We start from the raw sequence: 19,824 nt of genomic DNA on the forward strand, positions 1-19,824 counted from the left end.
ATTTAGATTTAATTTAGAAAAGTGAACTCTTCCAGCAACACCTTTCCCACCCATTCTGATAGAATAGAGTTTGAGCTAGAAATTATTCTTAGTTATTTATTAAATCAGGTCTGATAGGGCTTTAATTTGGCAACACTGTTAGGTTTGTGTTTGAGCTTTTCATGCAATTTAGTTGAAGATACTTTATGAATCATCTATAATTTAGACTTTTAATGATACAAATCATATGGAATTTAATCCCACTTTAACTGAGTTTCAGAAATTTAACTCTGTGTTTTGGATAACAGACACTTTATTTTGTTTTGTTATACTTTATAGAGACTTGTTTAAGAGTATCTACATTTATGGTTCTAAAGATTTAAATAGGAACAACTTCAGAGATTTAGATAAACAAAATGATTTGAGCTAAGATTGATTAATTAGGAAATAATTGCATAATTGGGTATCCAGTTTAGACTTTCTGCAATGTGATAGAAGTGATATATTCTAAAACAGTGCTAGTCAATAAAATGTCCAGTGACAATGGATATGTTATGTATCTGCACTGTTCGACATGCACTAACTGAGCACTTGAAATGTGACCAGTACAAATGTGGAGCTGAATTTTTAGTTTTATTTCATTTTAATTAATAAGTTGAATTTAAATACCCAATTGAAATGTACAGTTTCTTAGTGTTGTCCTGTAGTCAGTATTCAACATGAAATAAAGTATATTTGAATGTTTTTTAGTTGCCTAATATTTAAAAAAACATGCATGCCCCCAAAACACAAGGCCCCGGCTCTGGTACGTGACCATCCAGAAGGAGTTCTCATAACTTGTGCATAGGCCTGAAAGGCAAAAAAGAGTAGAGTTCTGAACTTTGGCTCAACTTGCACATATTCAGACATAAATAAAATTTGGGTTAGCCATAGATTATTTGAGAACCCTTTGTTTCTGGAAAACCGTCAGATCTCAATTTATCTCTAGTAATAAAGTGCAATGACGGTAAATGGACTCAAGGGCTTGACTTTTCCAGTCCATTTCTCATAAGGTATGACTGGCAGATAGGGAGGAGATACTCCACTAACATAGCTGCCTCCATGAAAAAGAAACTCTAGATTCAGACTACACAGCAAGAACAGGCTGAAAAATACTTTAACTTCCCCCCAAAGCATCTTTTCAATAAATATTCATTGAGGACTACTATGTACAAGGCACAATGCTTAATTTTGGAGATAAAATGTTGGGGAAAAAAAAAAAAAGATACAGTTCCAGATCTCATGATGATTAACTGCACTAGATCATAAAAAATTTTTCCCCCTCGATATCTTCTTCCAAAATTAATTTTTTTTTACCTTGGATAGGGTGAAAACAGGAGAAAGATACACAAGATAAATAGAAATTCTGAGGATCTTTGTTAGACGTGTGTCACACATCTTACTCAATTTACTCCTTTTTGCACAGCTTTTACAGTTCTATACCCAGAAAAATGAAAAAAGCAGTTTCTGAAATGTGATAGTAGAAGCAGAAAAAAAAATAACTAAAAAACCTCAATTACCATTTTTAGAACATAAGATGAGCATCACTGGTTAGCATTTATTGAATGTTTACCACATATATTTATAAGGGATTTTTTCCTCTCTATAAGCCAGTAGAATGTACTTTAAAATAATTACTAACTAAAAGATATTTTTTGCTGTTATTTAATGACACTTTTTTTTTACTTTGCCATTTAAAACATTGTAAGCACGAGTGCTACAATCACCACTCATGAAATGAATCAAATTATTCAATTTTCAAGCACCATTGCAAGACCTGAGGGGAGCTATTAGTTACACAGGAAATATGTAGCTTACTGTGTTTCAGTTATTGTTGGAAGAATAAGCCAGAATGTGACAAAGTACTGAGCAAGAACTATTAAGTCAGATTTCTAGTTTTCCTTCAAAGAGCAGACGCTTAATTCAATGTATGGTTTAATCTGCATTTTTAGATGAATTTTCAAATGTGTCACTAAAGGAAATTTAAGGGTGAAAAGTATTAAAAATTAAACTAAATGAATGAAACCACAGTACATAATACTTAAAGTATCTAAAAGCCATAAAGTTGTGTCTCCAAATACATTAATTGATAACATCCTTGATTTTTCTAGACGGACATTTTGAAATTAATTTTTAAAAGCTAACTACAAAACAATGAAAGAAACTAGAGGATAACAAAGCGACACTTTGTTTATATAAATATATTAAAACCAGTTCCATATAAAAAACATTATAAACAAAATTAAATTGTGAAGGAGAGTTTGCTTTATTCTTTAAAAAAAAATTATATTCTATGGAGTTTGTCCTGTGGTGGCACAGTGGATAAAGCTTCAACCTGAAATGCTGAGGTTGCTGGTTTGAAACCCAAGCTTGCCTGGTCAAGGCACATATGAGAAGCAACTATTATGAGTTGATGCTATTTCCCCCTTCTCTCCCTCTCTTCTCTCTCTCAAATCAATAAATAAAATCTATTTTTAATAATTATAACTTTTGGAGGTTTTAAGACAAGGCCATAAATTCTTAGATCTCCTTCTGTGTTTCTTCTCATTTAATCTGGCAAGTCTTGTGACTGCTTTGACCAACAGAGCATAGTAGAGGTGGCAGGCACTAGGTAGCTTCTGATGCTGGGTCATAAATGACCACAAAAGTGCTACATTATGTAGTGGAATGCTGTCCTTTGGAGCTCTGAGCTTCCAAGTTAGAGGTCTGAATCTCCTGAGGCCACTGTGCAGGGGTCTCCATCCGTAGATGTTCCAGTTGGTGATGCCAGCTTTCCTTCTATCCCTGCTTGCACACTAAACACGAATAAAACCATTAGATCAGCGGCCCTTTAGATCAGCCAGTTTGCCAGGTAAGTAATCTCTAATAGCAGAAGAACTCCCAGACAAGACCCATAAAACTTTAAGACAAAATAAGATGTTTGGTGCATTCAGTCACTAAATATTGATGTGTGATGTTATACAGCTGTAGAAAATTGCAGTATAGCCTCTTGTATGTGTGATATTTTCACAATAAAAAATGTACAAATTGAAGGTAAAAGATGCTCTGAGAATTTATTTGCTAAAATTGACAAAGACAGTCTTACTATCCTCCTTATATAAAGAGCTCTTACAAAAACTAAGAACTAACTACTAATACTGTATAAAAAAATTGTCAATTAAATGAACATAAAATTCACAAAAGAAAAATTAAAAAGCCAATAAACATGTTAAAAAAAAGTTCAATCTTATTAGTAAGTAAAGAAAATGTGAATTAAACAAATGATTAAAACTGGTTATCAAATTGGCAAAGATAAAAATAATATTTAATGTTGGTTTCAGTTAAGTGAGAGTAGGAATGGCACAAACCTTTGGAAAATAACTTAATACTGTATATCCAGAGCTTCAAAAATTATCATATTCTTTGAATTTGCTAGAAATCTAGAAATTTAGGTAAGGAAGTAACCAGTAATGAGGCAAAATAGAAAAGGTTTATTATAGTTCATGTTCTAGGAGCAAAAATATGAAAATAATTTATATGCTAATACAATTAAATAAATTATGTACTTCATATTACAGAGTATTATTTTGTTATTTAGAATAAAATTGAAAAGATATTTTATTTGCTAATGCTGACCTGGGAACACTACATTTTTAGAATAGAAAAAAACTGTGACTTCATGCTCACATAGACCAGGCTCTGAATCCTGGATTGGCTACTTACTTTTGCTAGATATTTGCAAATTTGATTTATCTTTCTGAGCTCCAGTTTTAATATAAAAAAAATGGAGTTAAATACCTATTCATTGGGCATAGTGATAATTAAATGAAATTATATATAAAAAAGCATAATAGTTTTTCAATAAGTACTATCTCTTTTCTTACAAACAAAGGATACCATCTTTGCTCCATTTCCAAATTCACATTCCTTTCCAAATTCACTGAAGTTTCTTCTACTCTGGCTCTATATAACCTTTTCACCATAGTCTGGGCTCTACACCATAGTCAGAGAGATATTAAAAACAGAACTATGAGTTAAGTTTCTCGTTTACAATTCTTCAATCGTTCTAATTGCATAAAAATGCATATTCTCTTATTTCACTCTCTATCAGCATATGCGATAAACTTTGAAAAAGTTAATCAGATCATGCCATTCTCCTGCTTCAGATGCCCACCCTTTGCATCCAATAGCTCCCTGGACTACAAACATAAACTTGTTTTTTTGGCTTCCGTGCCTCATGTGATTTCATTTTGCTTACAATTTTGCCCCTTTTTCCCCCTTGCCCTCTATTTTCTGGCCACAGTGGCCTCCTCCTTACAAAAAATACCATGCTAGTCTCCACTTTCAGGCCTTTGCTGTTCTTCTGCCTGGAATTCTCTCCCTCCAGAACACTGTTGGGCCCTTCGCCATTTTACTTTATTTATTTATTTATTTATTTATTTATTTATTTATTTATTTATTTATTTTTTGTGTGTGTTTTTCTGAAGCTGGAAATGGGGAGAGACAGTCAGACAGACTCCCGCAAGCGCCCGACCGGGATCCACCCAGCACGACGCTCTGCCCACCAGGGGGCGATGCTCTGCCCCTCCGGGGCGTCGCTCTGCCGAGACCAGAGCCACTCTAGCGCCTGGGGCAGAGGCCAAGGAGCCATCCCCAGCGCCCGGGCCATCTTTGCTCCAATGGAGCCTTGGCTGCGGGAGGGGAAGAGAGAGACAGAGAGGAAGGAGGGGGGGGTAGAGAAGCAAATGGGCGCTTTTCCTATGTGCCCTGGCTGGGAATCGAACCTGGGTCCCCTGCATGCCAGGCCCACGCTCTACCGCTGAGCCAACCGGCCAGGGCCATTCACCATTTTAATTTCAACTTGAATATCACTACTTCAGAGATGTTTCTCATGACCATCCATCTAAAGTCAACCACTCATCTTCATGTCTCTCTAATTCTCTTTAATTCTGTAGAAATAGTTATATCTTCCTTATTTAATGATACATTATATTCATTTATAGTCTGCCTTAACCAACCCTTCCTTTTTCCCACCCTTCTTTGAGAGCAGGGAACTTGTTTATTTTGTTTATTGTAACATCCCTTGCAACCAGAAATGAGATTGGCACACAGTAGGTGTTCTGTAAATATTTGCTGAATACCTTGCAAAAACCTTTTGTACTTCTGAAACACAGAACTTAGCTGTATAGGAAAAAACAGCATTTGGCATCACTTAAGAAAACAGATATTGTGAATTATATGGGAATTTTTAAAAGCTTCGATGGTTCTGATTAGAGTTATGTACATTGCTTCAATTTTGTAAAAAAGAAAAACCCATGAACAAAATCACAACAGCTTGAAATTATTTCAAGAGTATGATGCGAGCTCCTCTGTCAGATCAGATACTTTTAAAGCTATACAACACCTCAACAGGCCCCTTGCTTTGAAATGAAGAATGTGCACCTCCCATTAATATTTTTATTCCTGTTGAATATGTGATGTACTTACTAGGTAAGTAAATCCCCTTTCAACAATGGAAGTGTTGAAAACAAGATTTCATTTTTTGAGGCTGGCTTAATACAAGTTTCTAGAATGAGGAGTTGTCTAATTACCTTACTGGGTGGATGAGAGTTAAAGCTGTTCCTTTTTGTAATATATAGTATAGTGACTATAATTAAGAATTGTGTATTATATATTTGAAAGTTACTAAAAGATATTAAAAATTCTCATCACAAGAAAAGTTTTTTAACTATGTTTGGTGATGAGTGATAACTAAACTTATTGTGGTGATCATTTCATACACATACAATATATACAAATATAGATTTAATATGTTATACACCTAAAACTAATATGTTATATGTCAATTATATCTCAATAAGAAAAACAAAAAAACAAAACAAAACAAAACTGTTACTCTTAGTGCCATTTACTCTGAGATACAGAAACCTTAGTGTTTGGGTTTCAATGGCCTGTTATGATCATAAGATTCTATAGTAATGAAATCTATTTCTATAAAATCTATGTGAGGCCCTGGTGGTTGGCTCAGTGGTAGAGCATCGGCCTGGCGTGCGGAAGTCCCAGGTTCAATTCCCGGCCAGGGCACACAGGACAAGTGCCCATCTGCTTCTCCCCCCTCCCCCCTTTCCTTCCTCTCTGTCTCTCTCTTTCCCTCCTGCAGCCAAGGCTCCATTGCAGCAAAGATGGCCCGGGTGCTGGGGATGGCTCCATGGCCTCTGCCTCAGGCGCTAGAGTGGCTCTGGTCGCAATGGAGTGCCGCCCCGGAAGGGCAGAGCATCGCCCCCTGGTGGGCGTGCTAGGTGGATCCCGGTTGGGCGCATGCGGGAGTCTGTCTGACTGCCTCCCCGTTTCCAGCTTCAGAAAAATACACACAAAAAAAATCTATGTGAAAAATCTGGATTGCTATTTATAGACATACCACACTACTTCAGAAATGATATAACATTCAGACACTCAGGTACAAATTTTAATGTATATTTCAACATAGTCTATTCCACTACTTTTGAATTTCCTCTGCAAAGCAAGCTGACCACATTTTTATGATTCTTGAAGGGAAAGGATATACACATTTATTAAACACATCCTTTGGGCCAGTCTCCTTGCTGAGTGTGTTATCTATATATTTTCATTTAATTTTTACAACCACAAATGAGTTAAGGCAATGAGAAGACAGACTCCATTCTTTCACACAAGGTTGCAAAACAAAGGAACTGCCTAATTGACATTATCCCAGAGTTAGTTTCAGGGTTTTCAAGGGACACTATACTTCACTTCACTGATTCATGGATGTTGTCTGAAGCACAACAAATAACCATTGATCAGCAACATCATTATAATGGGTACAAGATTTCCATAAGAACTGTGCATCTGGGTTGTTTAGAAATTCTACGACTTAGAAAAAGATAATTGGGTGAGGCACCTTAAGGTTCCTGGAAACTAACCTTATTGTCTTATGGAGTAGTACATCTGATTTGGTTTCATTGCATTAACAATGTTTGGAGAGCTGGAGGAAGGGGTGGGAGGGTCTATTTCCCTTTCTCCACCTATCCAAAAGAACTCCTTAATTACTCAGCTGACTTGTAACAAAAACTTAAGGTTGCAGAGTCTCAGTAAAACTCTAGAATTGAGAATTCCAATGATATGAAAACAGGATCAATTCTAAACTAACAAATAATCCTGACCAACCAGAAAAAAGAAGAAAAAAAATTTAAGGTTGTATTAAGCCACCATTGGAGGTCTAGATTGCTGAATCAACCACTGGTCTTCTTTTAAGTACATATGGTTAGGTAAACATTAGTTTTCCTTTTTTATAAAACCTACATTATGGTTTCAGTACAGTATTCAATGGTCACAGAGTTCAAAGAAACTGAGTCTAAATGTTGTGGTAGTAAAAAGATTGAAAAGATCTAAATATCTACAGTATATCTGAAATCTTTGGATTCTATTAGTTTGGAATAATAAAAGTGAAATAGAGAATTGAATTAACACTTTAATACATGAATAAATTTGAGAGATAGTGATTTTAGTTCAGAGAACTGGAGAGCAATAACTTCACAGGTTGGAATCTAAAATTAGGCCCTTACAATACAACTCAAGTGGCAATATTTGATAGGAAATGGTCTATGAGATACATATTTCAGGTGCTTCCTTCTGACACTTTTGTAATAAATGGAAATATATCAAATGCTTTCCAGAAGTCCCTTATCCTTGCTGAAAAAATAGAAATGGTTAAATTATAACCCCTTTCAAATGAAACCACTGGATGAACCTTCAGACAGGATAAAATACTGAAAAATCTAATGATGATTCCAGGTTTGGCCAGAGATTTTCTAAATCATAGAGTTCAGGAAAAAGTTTAAGATCATATTTTTGTAAGGTAAGTATTCAAGGAGAATCTTAATATGCAGCTACTTTCAGTTACCAAGATATTTGACATTATAGATCTATGCTTAAACTGAACTAAAAAGTGGAAACAAGTGGGCTCCTTTGTTTAGAGAAGTCTATTGTGATATTCTTGTTCAATTGTCTTGTCATTTGTGATACAACCTTTTCATATATTCATCCATACAATGAACTGATTGATTAATCAAACATTATACCTCATCTAGGATGACTTGTGAAGCAATCTGTTTTGAAAAACTTTAAAAAAAGAAGCCTTGGGTGAGTGGAATTTGACTTAGCTTTTCCTCCAATTAAAAGTTAATTTACTCTTGCTGTAGACTAATTGGTGATACTGATTCAGTAATGTTAACTAATAAAATGATGCCCTGAAATAATTTCATGTACCTTTGAGATAAATGTGAAAAACTTCAAGTGTATTTTTGTAGTCACTTGTCTTGTTTAATAACTATGATACAGACCATGGTAGAAGAAAGCAGGAAGGAGAAAAAAAATGTGTTGTTTTTGTCGGGGATATGATCGAGTTTCTGGAACACTTCAAAACCTTCATAGGAAGAGCAGGATGAGAACCAGACTCTCTTGAGACACAGAATGAAGACCAGTTCCAATTTTGGTGGAAAATATGTTGTAGACGATAGTTTTTTTGCAGTTGAATGTGATAGTTCCACCTACGTCCATAACAAAGTATATTGCCTACCATCAAGGTCAAATTTGTTTTCCACAGAAAGCCCTCTCCTCTCAAAAAACATGTTAGTCTAAATTAAGCCATAACTCAGTAGTAATATTAGTAGTTATTAGTTAGTGGAAATATCTTAAATGGCAGGCTCTATGCTAAATATATTAAGTGATATATTTTATATCATTTAATCTCCACCATGATTCTACAATAAAACAATCTTCTTATTTATATTTAATAGTTTAATAAAACTTTAAGTTAACTAATCACACACACACACATTTTGAAAATACAATCTAGGTCCTGGCCAGTCAGCTCAGCAGTAGAGCATTGACCCAGTGTGTGGAATTTCCAGGTTCGATTCCTGATCAGGGCACACAGGAGAAGAGACTATCTGCTTCTCCACCCCCTCTCCTTCTTCTCTCACTTTCTATTTTTCTTTCCTGTATCCATGGCTTGAATGGTTTGAGCAAAGTTGGCCCTGTGCACTGAGGATGGCTCCATGGCCTAGCCTTAGGCACTAAAAATAGCTCAGTGGCTGAGCAATGGAGCAGACGTTCAGAGCATTGCACAATAGGGGGCTTGGCAGGTGGATCCCAGTTGGGGTGCATGCAGGAGTCTGTCTCTCTGCCTCTCCACCTCTCACTTAATAAAAAAAAAAGAAAATACAGTCTATGTTTTGCTTTCCTCTGTCTCCACAGCACACAGTGAGTGGCTCATAATTGGTGTCTAGAAAATATTTGTTTAATGAAACAAAATGTTATTTCCTGTGCTTACCCTGAGGGAAGAGTTTTTCATCCGTCACTTTGTCTTTTGTTGTAACTTTGAAGGCTTAAGAATGAACAGATATTGAAAATGTTTAACCTGACTGAGAAATGTGGATCAACTCATCTCTGACCTCTTAGGTCAGTGAGAAAGGCTGGTTAAAGGAAGGTTTGAGGGAGGATGTGTGGAGATTGGTGGGAAGGAAGAAATATTAATTCTGATGAAAATGACCCTTATTCTTTCTGGGCCATAAACATAAAGAAATGAGAAGACCAAGATACTGTGAAGTTGACAGTCATCTATGGAATGTCTGAAATATAAGAACCTTTTATAGCAATAGGTACTAACAGATGGTGCTCTATGCTGAGAGCTGCAACAAGATTGCATTTACACAAGCGAGAAAGGCACACCATGGTGTAGGGCAAGCTCTCAAATAAGTGCAGTCTTGTTTTCTGTGAGTTTCAGGTCCTGGTCTATTAGGTTTTTCAGTTGTTGATTGTACCCTGTCCATACTGCTCAGTTTCCAATGGTCCCTGACACCCATTATGACTTTGGTGTGTGGCATAGGGATGAAAGAGATGCTACAAACTCTGTCTTCTTTCTAGTTTTGATTAATCCACAGAGGTTTTTTTTGTCTTGTTTTTGCTTTTTTGAGCACCTAGTCATGCCAAAAAACATCACTGTCAAGAAAAGTCATGCGGTGTCCAACTGCGTGTACATGCACAGTACTATGCGTGGCAAGTTAAACAGATTCCATTCCTTGCCTCCAGGAGTTCGCAATAAAAACCAGACAATAGACATGGTGCACACAACGGGGCAAACAGACATACAGCTGTATAAACAGAGAAGTACAACAAATTAGAGAATTTTGGTATAAACTGTGAGTACAAGTGTTGCTTGTATGCTGGAAATAGAAGGAAATTTTGTAAGTTGAAGGGAACTTGCTGGATTCTGCGTGAGGATAAGGAAGGAGAGGGTGGTGGTGGTGGTGAAATCATACTGCTTAGTTAACTTTTTAAAAATTTATTGATTTGAGAGAGAGAGAAAGAGAGAGAGAGAGAAACATGGATTTGTTGTTGCATTTACTTATGAATTGGTTGACTCTTGTATGTGCCCTGCCTGGGGATCGAATCTGCAAACTTTGTGTATCAGGACGATGCTCCAACCAACTGAACCACCTGGCCGAATCCATTCTGCTTATTTAAATTAAGAGGGAAAAAGTTTTCCTTTGAAATGGGTTTGGGGGAGACTTTTACTTTTGCAGGTATCTCCTCTGAGGGTATATATACTGCTACTAAAGCCTAGATTCAGTTGTAACCAGCTTAAAGAAGAAAAAAAAATTTAAAGTATTAATCAAGGGATAGTCTGCCAGAGTGATTTCATAAGCCTTCTTTCCACTGGAAACTAGGCTAAAAAGAAAATAAAAACCAGAATGTACTATAATTGTACATTCCACTTACAAGCAACTAGCACATGACAATTGATTTTCCAAGGAAGTGATTACTTTGAGTATTTCTCTTTCTTTTTCTTTCCTCCCTCCCTCCCTCCCTCCCTCCCTCCCTTCCTTCCTTTCTCTTTCCTTCCCTCCCCCTTCTCCCTCCTTCCCTCCCTCCCCTCCCCTCCCCTCCCCTCCCCTTCCTCCTTCCCTTCCTTCCTTCCTTCCTTCCTTCCTTCCTTCCTTCCTTCCTTCCTTCCTTCCTTCCTTCCTTCCTTCCTTCCTTCCATCTTCTTTCTTTCTTTCTTTCTTTCTTTCTTTCTTTCTTTCTTTCTTTCTTTCTTTCTTTCTTTCTTTCTTTCTTCTTTCAAGGGGCACCATTTTTTTTGCCATTGTGTAGCACTTACTATAATCTTTGACATCTGAACATTGTCAGGGGTTAATCTGTATTTGCAGAATTCAGCTGAAAGCAAATTCCAGGCAGATCTCTACCTCAATCACTTTGGACTGATAGGTATCTCTCATCTATTAAATATATCCAGATAGGAAATTTGAAAACCTCATCAGGAATCTTTACCAGGGTTTATAAAACCTTCCCTGCCAATAAGATCTTTCCATCTAACTTAAATTCCTTTGGTTGAGATTTAAATTCATTTCCTCTTCCTCCTCCCTCATTAGAGAGGAGAGTACTAACCTCAATAGCCATTTCTCTAAATACAGCTAGCTGTTCAACACACTTTAAGGCTTCTTTGCTGGACACATAAGACTTCAATTTCAGATGACATCTATTTATAATTTTTTTTTTTACTTTGACCTCTGGCTTTTTCTTGTCTTTCTTAATTACAAAAATATTCAATGATTTTAGAGATAAAAAAGGGAGAAAGACAGACAAACAGAAATATCGATCTGTTTCTGTATGTGCCTAGATCGGAGATCAAACTGGCAACCTTTGCATATCAGGATGATGCTCATATCTGGCCAGGGCTTACCTTGGTCTCTGGCTTTTTCTCAAGCTAAGGTAATCTGAGCAGATTTCTTAAAATTGAGAGTTTCTATAATTGATTATATGAGGTTCATTCTATAAACATTGACATATCAATATATTCTATTTTTCTAGTTCTAATCAGTTCTTCTTATCCATTAGGTCATAAAAATCTAAAAGAACATTGGAATTTACATCATCTGCTCTCTTAGCATGGCTGAGATGGCAGTCTTAATATATCAGTGACCACACCCATCTCTTAATACCTTGGGTGAGCAGTTCACCTCTAGGTATCACGGCGGGGGGAATGGGAGAGCAGTTCACCCCGAGGTATCACGGTGGGGGGAATGCCTTGTTTTTTTGCAACTATAAAATGAGAAATTGGACAAAGTGATTTTTAAGGATTTTTCCACCTTAAGGGCCAGCAATTCTATGAATATGTTCTAAGTGGTCATTGGGCCAAAAAGAACAGCTATTTTCCAACTACATTATATTTTTTCCCAGAAAGGTCAATGTGTATCATCTTATCACTGATTTCTCAATCAAGAACCTCTAAACTCTATTTTTAAAAATATTAAATTGAGTTTTAACTTACATATTTCAATATTGTTTTCTCAGGTAGCTATTCCTATTTATATGATACAGTACATTAATGCTAAGGATGTGTGTTTTTTTAATATGTTAAATGATTTTTTTCAGTTTATTATTACCTCATTGTTTTTGCAAGGCCACAGATATCATATATGATTATTTTTATTACATAGCTGTTAGCCCACTGGGAAGGAGGCTGTAATTCTCCCATTTCCTCTCTCCACATGAATATGTTTCCTGTCTTTTGTGCCCTGGGATTTTTAAAGTCTATTCTAACAAAATGAGCATTTTCAGAATATGATGACACATAGAGTTTGCTTTAGAAAATGACTCCTTATTTCAAACACTTAAGAAATATGAAATTTAAAAAATTTTAGTATTGAAAGAATTTTCAAAAGTAGGGCACTTAAAAAAAGTCCGTGGCAGAATTATTTTTGAGGTGGAATACTTTCTCCAGTGATTCTTTTATTAAGTGATCAATTTTCATTTCATTTCATTTTAAACTTTTGCTGAACTTTGAATTAAGCATCACAAGGCACACCAAGGTTAGCCATATTACCTCCCTCACTTAAAATAAGTGTCTGCTGAAATATTCTCAGGGATTCTACGATAAAGGTGGATATTTTCTTGTACTCTTTTACTTTTTGTGCATCAGCCCAGCCTGCTCTTGCCCCTTCTCTTGCAGACACACCTTACTTTTAAGTCATTTTTTGCTTGACTTGAAAAATGTTCTTCATCAAACCTAATGGCTAATTAAACAAGGGAAGTCCAAATTTAATCATACTTGAGATAGCAAAATAGGATGAATAAGTGTACAACTCGAGCCGTTCTTCTTCTATTATGGTCTTTTTCTATTAAGAGTGCCAGCCATTTCTTTTCTGCAGCAACAATACATCTACCTGGGATTTCAGCTACTCCTCACAAAAATTAGTGGATCAGGGAACATGCAGATACTCCAGTACTTTTAGCCTTTCGTAGAGTGCATTTTCACCAATGAAATAAAAGTTGGTTTTGCATCTCGTTTGCATAATCGAATAACTTTCTTTGATTTGTCGTTTGCTTTTCTGATGTTTTAATTAAAAAATTCAAATGCTTCTTTTTTTATCACTTCATATGCATTTTGAAATATGCCCTAATTTTTGTGAGCAGTGTATTTCCTTTGACCTCCTGTGCACATTACCTTGCCCCCCTCTCTTCCTCTCTCTCTCAGTCCTGCAACCTCCAGGCCACCATGGTGGCTTTTGTACCAGCTGAGCACAAAGCAAGTGCTCTGGACTCACTGGCTGGCTGAATGGCCTGTTTAGCAATCTGCTGACACTTCCAATGGTTCTTTTCATGTTTTTGTTCCATCTTGCACTACATAGCTCACACTACATGTCCCTGAGTAACCCTTAGGTAGTAGGTGTGCCTCTTGGCTTTGGTGTTGAAGTTAGTGGCATGGCGTGCTTGCGCTCTCCTATCCTTAGTACTACTTTTGAAAGTCTGAGTAGCTTTTGAGAATGCTCTCTGCCACACCTCTCATCTTTCATCCCTTTTATTTCTTCCAGTTCTCCACTCCTCTCCTGCCCCTTGCTCGCTGCCTCTTTTCCTCCATCCCTCTCAGCACACTGGAATCGCAAACAACGCAGCGAAGGGAAGGTGGTACTAAGAGAATCATTGAGAAGGTCACTCTCCCATTTGACTTGGTTCTCAGAAACTCTTCACCACTTTTCTAAGGTCTCAACTTAAGTGGATTTTTCCTTCTAGTTTAATTTCAAAAACACAGATTTTTTTTTTTTTTTTTTTTAGCTGGTAGTCCAGTACTAGGCTGCAGGTTTTGAACACACGGCTTATTCTTTCATTTTCCTGATAAACTAAGACACTAAGTAGCTCATTCTGCAGTGATAAACCAGTTTATATATGGCTCACAGTGATGGAAAAGATTGTTTTAATTTAGGTTCTCTCAGGCATTAGGCCAACTTACATGATATATTTGTATGAAAGGCTGCTTTTTTAGTGAATATAAATCCCTTGACATGCCCTGTCAAAAGTCTACATTATTATTATCCTTATGTAATGTTCAATTCCAAGAAAGAAAACTTCAGGTTAGCTGGGGGGTCATATAGGAAGCCATCCAGAATAATACTGTATACATGCACAGTAAAAATTGGTATCAAGAACATGTTAAATGGAAGGTCTATAGAATTCCGGAGCTTTTATGTTTTACCTCTTGCCACTTACCTCTTTCCCTAAAAATTCACTTGTCATTTAATATTTTAAAAATGCTATAAAAGATATATTCAAGCTGAAGCTGGGTTGGCCATGTACAAAAAGTTACTTTGCTTCTTGTGCAATAACCTTAGCAGAGAGAGAGATGAATTGGTTGAATATGGTATTGGAGAGGTAGCCAAATGAGAAGTTTTATGATAAAGGTGATAGATCTAATTGGATCTAATCTCAACAAGAACTATTTCCTAATAGGCTTTGGGTCCATAAGGTTGAAAATAGCTTTCATCTTAGAGACCACTTTCATAAAGCAGGTCAAAGATAGGCCTGGACCTGAAAACCAGAAGTAATTAGATATAATTCTAGCAATGTGGACTCACAAATGTGCAAATAGGCAAACGCATGTCAAAGTTAATCTAGCTGAAAGCGAATGTGAGAACTCTGAGAACCCAGTGAGACTGACGAAGCGCTACAGCCCTTTTTAATGCCCCCTTGCTATTAGGATCGCGTCACATCCCTGGTACTGCACCCATTGACTTCTGAAGCTTCCTTTCATTGCTCTCTTCTCATTTCATTTATACGAAACTACATCCAGTTAAAGGAAGTGAACGTACTCTCTAACCCTCTGAACTTGCCATATACTCTTACTTCTAATTTGCCAGGTTAATAGATCTTTCATGTTTAAGCTTAAATGGAACAGGGATAGCTTTGTCTGTTCCCTTGACTTTGGATTAGTAGTCCTTCACACCTTCTCCCAAATGCCCTGTACCACCTTATCAGAACAATCACTCTGTATAAGAATTGCCTGTTGACTTGTCTGCCTTCTCTTCATGTCCCCCTTTCCTCCTTATCAGACCTGAAGATTAGGATGCCCTCTTGCTTCCTACTGTAGGCTTGAGGGCCTGCGACATTGTAAGGCTGTCGTGAGGAATAAATGGAACCATTGGTCCATTCAGCAATTATTTACTCAACGTTCACTGTAGTCTAGGAACTCCTCTTGGTGTTTGAAACATATCAATGAACATAGTCATAAATTTTTACAAAGTTTGTATCTGCTAAAATATTTATAACTTGTTCAGTTCAGTGCCTGACATATTGTAAATAATAATAATAATAATAGTAATGATAAATAGTTATTTGCTGAGCGCTTACAATGTGTTCTTCACAATGTTCTTTTTACGTATTAATTTTAATCCTTCAAACAAATCTCTGAGTTTAGTACTGTCATTACTCATACTTAATAAGTAAGGAAAGTAAGAAATGTTAAGTAAATAAATCATCCACACAACTAAGAAGTCGTGTGAGATACATGCCATTGAATCAGCTCCAATATCTGGTGACCCTATGAATGAGTGGTGTCCATTAAGGTCTGTCCTCAACAGCCCTGCTCAGCTCCTGTAAACTCATACCTATGGCTTTTTTAATGAAGTCAACCCATTTTACATTTGGTCTTCTTCTTTTCCTGCTGTCTTCTGTTTTCCCCAGCATTATTGTTTTTTCCAAAGAAACGTACTTCTCATGAGGTGCATGAAGTAGAATAGCTTCAGTTTTGTCATTTTTGCCGCCAGTGATGTTTCAGGCTTAATTTGCTCAAGGACACACTTGTTCATCTTTCTGGTGGTCCATGGAACTCTCCTCAACACCATAGTTCAAATGAATCATTTTTTTCTTATTAGTCTTCCTCACTGTCTAATTTTCACATCCATACATAGTAATTGGGAATATGAAGGTTTGACGATCTTATCCTTGGTCTTTAATGACACATCTTTGCTCTTGATTATCTTTCCTAATTCTTCCATCACTGCCCTTCTGAGTCTCAGCCTTCCCTTGATTTATTGGCTGCAGTCTCCTTTTGAATTGCTGATTGAACCAAGGCAAGCGAAAATCTTTAATGATTTATATATATTTTAGTGAGCTTGAGAGAAAGAGAGGGAGAGAGATGAGAAGGATCAATCTATAGTTGCATCACTAGTTGTTCATTGATTGTTCCTCTTATGTGCCTTGACTAGGGGGTTTAAGCCAAGTCAGTGTTCCTTTGCTCAAGCCAGTGACTCCGTGCTCAAGTCGGTAACCCTGTGCTTGAGCTGGCTAGCCTGCATTCAAGTCAGATGAGCTTGTGCCAAGCCAGCAATCTTGGGGTTTTGAACCTGGGATTTCAGCATTCCAGGTTGATGCTCTCTCAATTGTTGCCTGATTGGTTCCACCACAATTTTGATATGTTCATTGCTTATGTCAAAGTTGTGTATTTATTCAGTAGTCATGATTTTTGTGTTCTTGATGTTTAAATATAACCCTGCTTTGATATTTTCTTCTTTCACTTTCATCAGAAGTTGTTCAAATTATTGCTTTCTTCCAGTACAATAGTTTCATCTGTTTATCTTAAGTTATTCACCAATTTTCACTCTTCAATGAACCCAGAATTCAAACCCAGACTGTTTGACACTTGAACTTGGGTTCTTAACATTTTTACTATATATTTTAATATTTAATACTCTAGTACCATCATTATTATTGTCACAAGGCACTTAATAAATACATGCTAAATAAAAAGAAGCTGGAATAAAAAAGTTTCTTAAGATGTGCCAATTATACATCATATTTATATAACAAAGGTGTGGCATTCTGCAAGTAAGTATGCTATTGATTTATGGCTCACAAGTGTTCCATATTACTCATTTTTCATCACATGGACTTAAACTTTTTCCTATTTATAAAAAAATGTTTACTTCCAAGGACAGGACTTAGTGCCACAAATTAACACTGCAGAAGTAGAAACTTATTTAGAAACAACTGCAGTCCAGTCACATTGCAGTTTCAATTTTCTCTAAATTATAAAGGAAAGATTGAAGGATGGGATTAGAAGCAGCCTATCTGCTTTCCTTCCTTGACTTTTTTTTAAATTGATTCATATTAGTACAAAACCTCAATCAAAATTGCCAGCTTTAATATTTTGCATTTGTTTTTGTGTATTCTCACAAGTTAATCAAGAATAATTAAAGAAGTAAGAAAATGTTTGTTCTCCTCTCTGCCCCTTACTCACAGTCCACTGAGTATTAATTGAATACCTACTATGAGCTCGTTCTTAGAGTGTTCTGCTCCACTGAAATTAGATAAACCTGAGTCATGGTAATGGTCTTCAAGCGGCCATAAGTCTAACTGGGAAGATAAGATGTACACAAGAAATGGAGAAAACTTCATATACAGTAGATAATTTTGTTATCAGTTGTGTATACTAGCTTTGTGGACTGTAGGATTTCAGAAGAAAGGGAGATTTATGAAAGGCAGAGAAGTGAGGGAAGATAACATAGCAGAGATGGGAAACTGGGTCTTACATAGTGAATAGAAATTGGGTAAATGAAGAGGAAAAGGGAGATTATTGTGAATATGGGGAAAGATCTGGCAGTGGAATAAAAGTCTGTGAGATCATGAAGATGCTAGTCTGTCTGGCTAGAAAAAAATAAACGTGTTGAAAATTGATGAACAGTACGTATCCATGTAGTGAAGGATAGCTAGAATAACAAGCAGAACAGTAATAAAAAACCGAGAGTGAGATGGGCCCCTAGGGAGTATCAAAATTGGGCAATTCTATTTACAACAAATAATCTAGCTCCAATTTGTCACTCGTTTGTAATACTGGGCAAGTCAAGCTCTCTGAAAGATTATCATTAGTTAAAAGTATCAGAACCATCACTGGAGTAGAAGAGGTTTTAAGTTATGAATCTAATTAAGACCTGATCTTCTTCTAACGTTAGCTCTTCACTAAGTTGCATAACTTTGTGAAAGTTACTTATCTTAGTTGGGCTTCAGTTTTCACATTTGTAAATAATAAGAGTTGAATTATTTAATATTTATTTCCCTTCCTTCTTCCTTCCTTCCTTCCTTCCTTCCTTCCTTCCTTCCTTCCTTTCTTCCTTCCATCCTTCTTTCCTCCTTTCCTTCCTTCCTTCCTCCTTCCCTCCCTCCCTCTCTCCCTCTCTCCCTCCTTTTCTTTCTTTCTTTCTTTCTTTCTTTCTTTCTTTCTTTCTTTCTTTCTTTCTTTCTTTCTTTCTTTCTTTCTTTCTTTCTTTCTTTCTTTCTTTCTTTCTTTCGTGAGAGGAAGGGAGGCAGAGGCAGACTCTTGCATGTGCCCAGACAGGGATCGACCTGGCAAGCCTACAAGGGGGTGATGCTATGCCCATCTTGGGCCCTTGCTTTGTTGCAACTGGAGCCATTTTTAGAGCCTGAGGAAGAGGCCATGGGATCTTCCTCAGCACTTGGGCCATCTTTTCCTAATTGAGCCATGGCTGCAGAAGGGGAGGGAGAGAGAGAGAGAGAGAGAGAGAGAGAGAGAGAGAGAGAGAGAGAGAGAAGCAAGAGGGAGAGGAGTGGAGAAGCAGATCAGTGCTTCTCCTGTGTGCCCTGGTTGGGAATTGAACCCAGGACATCCATAGGCTGGGCTGACACTCTACCATTGAGCCAACTGGCCAGGGCCTGAACTACTTAATTTCTAATGAAACTTTGAGCTCTAAGACCTATGACTTTATGATTACTTCTTCATTTTTGTACCCATGTCATCTTTTATAATTGATGTACTAGAATGGATTTTCAGACTAAACTCAACTAAGAGACTGAATTTTTCTTAAATGGGTTGTTCAATGTAGTATGTTGAATGTGTTATACCTTTATGTGACCATGAACAGTCAAATCCTAAGATCAAAGATTTTCAGCTAAAATAAGTCTTGCCAGCTAGAGGATAAAATGGAAAACAGCACTCAGTCAATTAATGGAGTGATGTTGATGATCATTATAATAAATAATATATGCCATTTACTGAATGTTTACTTTGCACCAGGAATTTACATGTAATATGTGTCATTTATATAACAACACTTTACTAAATATTATCTTCTACTTATTGCACAAAACACAGAGTTTAATAACTTTCCCAGTCACCTAACTCACCAGTAGCAATGCTGAGACTCAATTCCAGGGCTGGCCACAAATAAAACTACACTCTTTTTTTTTTTTTTTTAACTGAGAAAATCCTGGCTCATTAAAGGATTCAAGAGCATATATTGCTAAATCTTAACATAGGTCCTATTCATATGAAGCTGGGAAAATTGGAAGCATATAAGAAAGCACATAAGAAAGAAGAATTAGACCCCTTAGAAATAATTAGGATTTTTGTAAAAATTCCTTATTACATTTAGTCCAGAAAGTCAAATGCCATGGCTGGAATTTAAAAGGGACTGAAAAATCTTATGACTAATAATGGCATTTGTAGTCATGAGGATT

General features: G+C 36.5%; 1 protein-coding gene across 2 annotated transcripts in view; it reads right to left on the reverse strand.

Moving 5' to 3' along the window:
* COL8A1 (collagen type VIII alpha 1 chain) overlaps window positions 1–19,824 on the reverse strand; it is a 172,196-nt gene that overhangs the window by 65,835 nt on the left and 86,537 nt on the right. The gene's annotated exons all lie outside the window — the stretch shown is intronic.

Source organism: Saccopteryx leptura, chromosome 8 (genome assembly GCF_036850995.1).
Source record: "Saccopteryx leptura isolate mSacLep1 chromosome 8, mSacLep1_pri_phased_curated, whole genome shotgun sequence".
Classification (NCBI taxonomy): domain Eukaryota; kingdom Metazoa; phylum Chordata; class Mammalia; order Chiroptera; family Emballonuridae; genus Saccopteryx; species Saccopteryx leptura.